Genomic DNA, 7,300 nt, shown 5'->3' with positions numbered 1-7,300 from the left:
CTGGAAGTGTCTGGCAACTGCCAATCCCTCCCTTGTGGTATTGTGATAAATGTTCAGGACCCACTTATGAGTGAGAATATGTGGTTTACCAGTCCATAAGAAAAAATAGGTTTGCTTCAGTTCTTTGTTTCTGTGATAGATGTATGATGCACTCTAAATTCATTCAATTTGTTGTAAAGTCCATAATTTTGTCCTTCTTTATGGCTGCATAATACTTCATTATGTATATGTACCACATTTTCTTTATCCAGTCCACTCTCAAGGAGCAGCAGGGTTAGTTCCATGTTTTTGCTATTGTGACTAGTGCAATAATAAACATGAGTCTGCAGGTATCACTTTTGTAGAACGGTATAAGTTCCTCTGGGTATATTCCCAGAAGGGGGATTGCTAGGTCATATGGAAGATCAATTTCTAATTTTTTAAAAAATCACCACACTGTTTTCCATAGAGGTTAGACTAATTTGCATTCCACCAACAGTGTAGAAGTATTCCCTTATCTCTGCACGCTTGCCAGCATCTGTTGTTTTTTTATTTATTAATGATGGCCATCCTTACTAGAGTTAGGTGGTATTTCAATGTGGTTTTAATTTGCATTTCTATACATAACAGCTGTACATATTTATGGGATATATGTGATATTTTGACAAAATATGTAATATGTAATGAGAAAACCCTGGTAACTGAAATATCTATAATCTCAAACATTTATCATTTCCTTGCATTGGAAGAACATTCCAAATCTTCTGGTTATTTTTAAACATACAATAAATTATTGTTAACTACAGTCACCCAGTTGTGCTATCAAACACTAGATCTTATTTGATGATTAGTGAGGCTGGGTATGTGACATCATAAAAGGTACCTAATCCTAAACCAGGGGAAGTGAGGACCAGTTGGAAGCCTAAACTTCACCCACACATAGATTACTTAGGTACCTAATCCTGACTTGTACACCACATCTCAATAATAAAATAAAGAGGAAAAAAAAGAATAATTTGGTCTGCATTATCAAAAACAAGAAATCTTCTGGGTTCTGCTAACCTACTGCTCATAGGATTTGCTAATCTTTCTAGTCACCAAGAGCAATGGAGTATACAGAGCAATAGATTAAGATTATAGAAGACTTCGATATGTTCACTTTTTTAAGACTGGAGTAATCCACATGATGTTATAAATACACTGAATCAACAACAAATATAAAGTTATGTTTCTCCCACAACCAGAATACATGGTTCCAGAAATAAGAGGTAGAGATGGAAAAGACATTTTTATTCTCACACCAAATGACTCACTGGCAAATTTTTTGCTTTCCACCTCTCAGAATTCTGACTCAGTCCATTTAGAATCTAAGGGAAATGTGCATGCAGTAGATAAGAATACGATTTCATTGTACTGAAGCTGAGATGACCAAGAAGTCATTTCAGGTTCAGGTTACACATGCTACTAGGTAAAAAGGAAAGGGAAAAAAAAGGCAACTTTGGCATTGGTTGGCATGACTTTTACTAGTTCTTATGGAAAAAATAGGTTTGTTGCTGGTACAATACGGGTAGGAAAAAGCATAGATGGAAACCAAAGGATCACCAGGCTCATCATAAAGAGCCATATTTTGTGGTAAAAGTTAATGGACAAGTATAGTGTCCCTACACACACACAGAACCACCAAGGGATTAAACACCACAGCTAAATAGTACCTAGCCAAGACAAAGAGATTATAAAATGGGTGGTAAAGAAAGAAAGTCATTAACACAAATTCTCTACCCTTGTGACCAGGTAGAGAAATATGTCTGTAACATCTATTATATATTATTCCTTGCTATATCATGTATACATTTATACATTTTACTTCATTGATGTAGTCCCTTTTCCTTTCCCCACCTGTTTTTAAAGGGGGGTAGTGATGAGGTTTAACTTTAATGAAAATCGCCAAATTACAGAAGAACAAAAGAGAAATGTGATAAAAACTAAAGGAGAATATTCTAGAGATTATCAAATTGAAAACATATATTAAGTATCAAACCTCATGGAAAATAGCTAAAGCATTATTAAAGGGAATTCCATAATCTTCAATGCTTGTATTAGAAAAGACTAAAAATAAATTAGTTAAGTGTATAAACCTAAAAATTGAAAAGAAGAAAAAAAAACAAAACTGAAAAAAAACTTCAGAGGTCAGTCACAAAAAGTATTTATAATAACTGAAACAATGAGATAGAAAACAAAGAAACAATAGTGATAAATAGTATTAAAAAGTTGGTTCTTTGTAAAGTCAAGGCAGACAAACTTCTAAAAAGGATTGATTATATAAAACAAATTTTAAAAAGCACAAAACAATATTAGTATAAAGGAGAGCATAAGCACAGATTGCAGCTGAGATTTTTAAATATCCTTAGATATACTATGAACAAACACATCAATAAATCTGAAAAAATAATATAAGATGCAAAATTTTCCAGGAAAATATAAATTACTAAAACTTACTCAAGAAGACACAGAACAACTGGATAAATCAATAACCATTAGAGAAACTGAATTAATCAAATAATCAAGTTTTTCTCCCTTACACAACTCACCCATTACCCAAGAGATAGCAGACTTAGAAATTTTAAAAGGGCAAGATTTATCAACCCTTTAAAGAAAAGTTAATCTCTACATTAACTTTTTCAAAGTCTATAAATAATGAGAACTAAAACAAAAACAATACTTTGAACAAAACTAGTCAAGGATATGACAAGGAAAAAAAAATCACAGACCACTCTCTTTCTGTGCTCAGCACAGCCATGGCTCGTGATCCCAAGAAGCATCTGAAGCAGGTAGCAGATCCAAAGCATTGGATACCAGATGAATTGACCAGTGAGTTTGCTCCTCATCCATCCACTGGTCCCCTCTCATCACTTTCCTAAGAAACAGACTTAAGTATGCTCCGACAGGAGATGAAACAAAGAAGATCTGCATGCAGCAGTTCATTAAGATTGATGGCAGCCAGGCTCGATGGCTTAGCCTGTAATCCCGTGCTTTGAGAGGCCGAGGTGAGTGGATTGCCTGAGCCCGCAGGATCGAGACCCACCTGGGCAACTTGGCGAGACCTCATCTCTAAAATAAATCCAAAAAAATATTAGCCGGGTGTGGTAGCCTGTGCTTGTAGTTCCAGCTACTTGGAAGGCTGAGACGGAAGGATCGCTGGAGCCCAGTAGGTCAAGGTTGCAGTGGCCCAGAGCGGCCACTGCACTCCAGTCTGGGTGACAGAGTGAGACTCCAACTCAAAACAAAAAACAAAAAAAAACCAACAAAGGTCGATGGCAAGGTCTGGACTGATCTAACCTATCCTGCTGGGTCTATGGATGTCATCAGCATTGACAAAACTGGAGAGAATTTCCACCTGATCTATGACACCAAAGGTCAATTTGCTGTTCATCATATCACACCTGAGGAGGCTAAGCACAAGTTGTGCAAAGTGAGAAAGATCTTTGTGAGCACAAAAGGAATTCCTCAGCGTACCATCCACTATCTATCCTCATTCCCTCATCAAGGTGAATGACACCATTCAGGTTGATTTGGAGACTGGCAAGAATACTGATTTCATCAAGTTTGACACTGATAACCTGTACACAGTGACTTGAAGTGCTAACCTGGGAAGAATCAGTGTGATCACCAACAGAGAAAGACAGCCTGGGTTTTTTTATATTGTTCATGTAAAAGATGCCAATGGCAACAGCTTTGCCACCCAGCTCTCCAACATTTTTGTTATTGGCAAAGGCAAAAAACCATGGATTTCTCTTCTCTGAAGAAAGGTATCCACCTCACCATTGCTGAAGAGATAGACAAGAGACTGGTAGCCAAGCAGAGCAGTGGGTCTCTATGTGACATGTTAAAGATAACACAGCATGGTTACAAAAAAAAGCAAGAAAGAAAATCATAAACCAATCCTACACATAAATACAGAAGAATCTAGAAAATCAAGGTAGCAGTGTATCAAAAATAATATATCATAACCATGAAAGGTTTTATCCTATGACACAGTAATTGGAACATCCATGTCTTGCCTCTAATATTACATGACTATGTTTCATAGGTCTTTTTCTACATTTAAAAAAATATGTATTTTAAATTATTACTGAGCAAGATGGCCAACTAGAAGCCCCTAGTGCTCATTCCACTCATAAAGGTAACCAAAACAATGAAAAAACAACCACATTAAAAAAATAAATAACTGAAGGAGAGTGCTGAAATGCGTCAAAGGCGTAACAGAACCTCTGGTGAGAAGAGAAACTTGGCATGGTCACAGAGAATGGAAGGAAACATTAAGCTCCCACCACTCTATCCGCCAGCCAGAAACTTCTCCTTACGGCAAAAGACAAGCAAGAGGATCCCAGAAACCCACATCAAAACGTTGTACAGCTACAGATTTCACTACTGGGGTCCCTTGCAGTACTCACAGATACTCAACCCAGCTGACGGAGCTGCCTAGAGTTCACATAGCTGTGCTCCCCGTAGAGAAGAAGCTGATACTATGTCCTGTCCCCTATGGCCCAGAGGGCTATGCTTCATCATCTTGGAACTAGAACTATGGCTGGAGTGTGTCATATTCCAGGGACAAGTGGATATGGCATTCCTTCAGCCCTGAGGCTAAGCCACCTCTAAACCACCCCAAACCAGTGGCCCTATATCCCCAAGCCAAGCTGCTAGCAACTGTTACACCCTTCCCTGTGGAAACAAGGAAAGATGGAGCCATTCCACCTAACCCTTCCCCTGCCTTCATGGGGCAGACCTCTAGCAATAACTTGCTTCCTAGAAAAACAGTACCCTGGCCATTCAAAGCAATCACACCTCCCCAGTAACTAAGCAGAAACAATGCCCTGCTTTCCATGAAACAGTACCTTGGCCAGCCAGAGAGGTCATATACCCCAGTACCTAAGCTGACGCAGTCACCAAGAGCAGTCAAGACCTCCAGGCCTGAGCTAAAGCACATAGCCCCATGGAAAATTGGTACCCTTGCAAAGCTGAGCAGCTGCACATTTCAGGGCCAAGCTGACATACTACCCAGTGTACAAGGGAAACAGAAGTAGCTGAGCTGAGATACCCTGCCCTATAGGACATACAATTCTAGTATTCTGTTTCCCTGGAGATAAACTAGCCCCCAGAGTCTGAACTGCTGAAACATCCCTCTCCCTGTGCTGTTCCCTGGTCCTCCCCACCCCCAGGCCCAAATGACAACTGTGCTTCACCATTCTGGGGTACTTTCTGCCACTGTGCCTGACCAGAGAGTCTGAGTTCACAGAGTCTGATATATTGCCAAGCTCCATCATCCCAGGGTCTAGAATCACTACTACAAAGTGACGCATCCCCTGGGACTCATTATCACTGAGCCCTATGGGCTCAGGATCCAAAATTGCAGCTGTACCCTGCTTCTAGGCCCAAATATCCAGAGCACTTCTTCTGCAGAGTTTGGACAATGTTGTGCCTGCCACTGGAGACAGAATCACAGTTACAACCTGGTCTGATGGGCTCAAGCTGCTAAAGGGTGCCATAAAGTCACAAGTCATGGCTCTGTGGGAAACCTACATCCAACTCTGCCACAGAGAACAAATATAAACCTGGGAACCCAGAATCCCAGTCTGACAGTAACTTTGAGCTGCTGTGACCAACGTGGCACCAAGAGGGATCCCCTCAACTACATCTCTCCATTGTAGGGGGAAAAAATGAAGAACCGTGAAAGCCCTTGACATGGAGGACACTACTAACCTACGCCACCAATGCTACAACAAATATCTAGAGCCTAGTCACTGAGGTTCCCACAGCTATTGCTGATGTTGAATGCAACTGAAGAAGTTACACAGAGACTATACTACTGTACCTATCAGAAAACAGAGTCACCAGACCCTTCCTAACCAGCACACTAAAACCCAATTGGTGATGAAACTCTCTACTTTACTCTAGAAAGTTTGAAAGAGGTGATTGTTCCACCAGATGCTATGCATGAAGGCAGGGACACAAGAAATATGAGAAATCAAATAAACATGAACCACAAAGGAACATAATTAACTCTCTAGTTATAGGCCTCAATACAAAAGAAATCAACCAACTGGCAAAAAGGAATTGAAAACAATGATCTTAAAAAAAACTCAAGAAGATACAAGAAAATACAGGTAGACAATTCAACAAAATCAGGAAAATTAAACAAAAATAGGGAAACCATAAAAAAGAACCAAACAGAAATCCTACAGCCAAAGAATTCAATGAATGAAATTAAAAATATGATAGATAGCCTTATCAGCAGACTTAACCAAGCAGAAGAAACTGTAAACTTGAAGATAGATCATTTGACATTATCCAGTTAAAAACTGGGTAAAACAAGACAACATCATTATATAATTAACCCAGTAAGCGGATATAACAATTGTAAATATATATGTACCCAAACTAGAGCACCCAGACACATAAAGTACATATTATTAGAGCTAAAGGGAGAGAAAGACTCCAATACAAGAATAACTGGTGACCCCACTTTCAGCATTGGACAATCATCTAGATGGAAAATCAAGAAAGAAACTTTGGATTTAAACTACACTTTAGACCAAACAGACATTTACAGAACATTTCATCCAACAGCTGTAAAATATACATTCTTCTCCTCAGCACATAGAACATTCTCCAGGATAGATCATATATTAGGCCACAAAATAAGTCTCAATAAATTGAAAAGAACTGAAATTATATCAAGTACCATGGGAATAAGACTAATAATCAATCACAAGAAGATTCTTCAAAATTGTTCAGACACATGAAAATTAAAATACATGCTCCAGACAAACCAAAGGATTAACAATGACATGAAAGGCCTGGTGCAGTAGCTCACACAGAACTGTGAGAAACTAAAGTAGGAGAATCACTTGAAGACAGGAGTTTGAGATCAACCTGTGCAGCAAAGTGAGACCCTGTCTCTACAAGAAATAAAAATAGCCAAGTATAGTGGCATGCACCTACAGTGCCAGCTACTCAGGAGGCTGAGGCAGAAGGATCACTTGAGCCCAGAAGTTCAAAACTACAATGAGCTATGGCTGCACAACTGCACTCCAGCTTGGGTAACAGAGTGAGATCTTGTATCTTAATTTTTTCAATGGCATTTAAAATTTTCTTGCAACAAATAAAAACAGAAATACAACCTACCAAAACCTATGGATACACAATAAATGGCATTAAAAGGAAAAATTATAGCAATAAATGTCTACATTAAAAAAGTAGAAAGATCTCAAATGAACAGGCTAATAATGTATCTAAAACAACTAGATAAGCAAGAACAAACCAA

The 7,300-nt window shown here is 38.8% G+C and overlaps 1 pseudogene; it reads left to right on the top strand.

Moving 5' to 3' along the window:
• Window positions 1-2,774: 2,774 nt before the first annotated feature.
• On the top strand, window positions 2,775-3,913 carry LOC103259556 (annotated as a pseudogene).
• Window positions 3,914-7,300: the final 3,387 nt, after the last annotated feature.

Source organism: Carlito syrichta, unplaced genomic scaffold (assembly GCF_000164805.1).
Source record: "Carlito syrichta isolate Samal-C Ts95f unplaced genomic scaffold, Tarsius_syrichta-2.0.1 Scaffold302874, whole genome shotgun sequence".
Taxonomy (NCBI): Eukaryota; Metazoa; Chordata; class Mammalia; order Primates; family Tarsiidae; genus Carlito; species Carlito syrichta.
The sequence above is the reverse complement of the archived record's forward strand: the minus strand, read 5'-3'. Positions and strand labels throughout refer to the sequence as shown.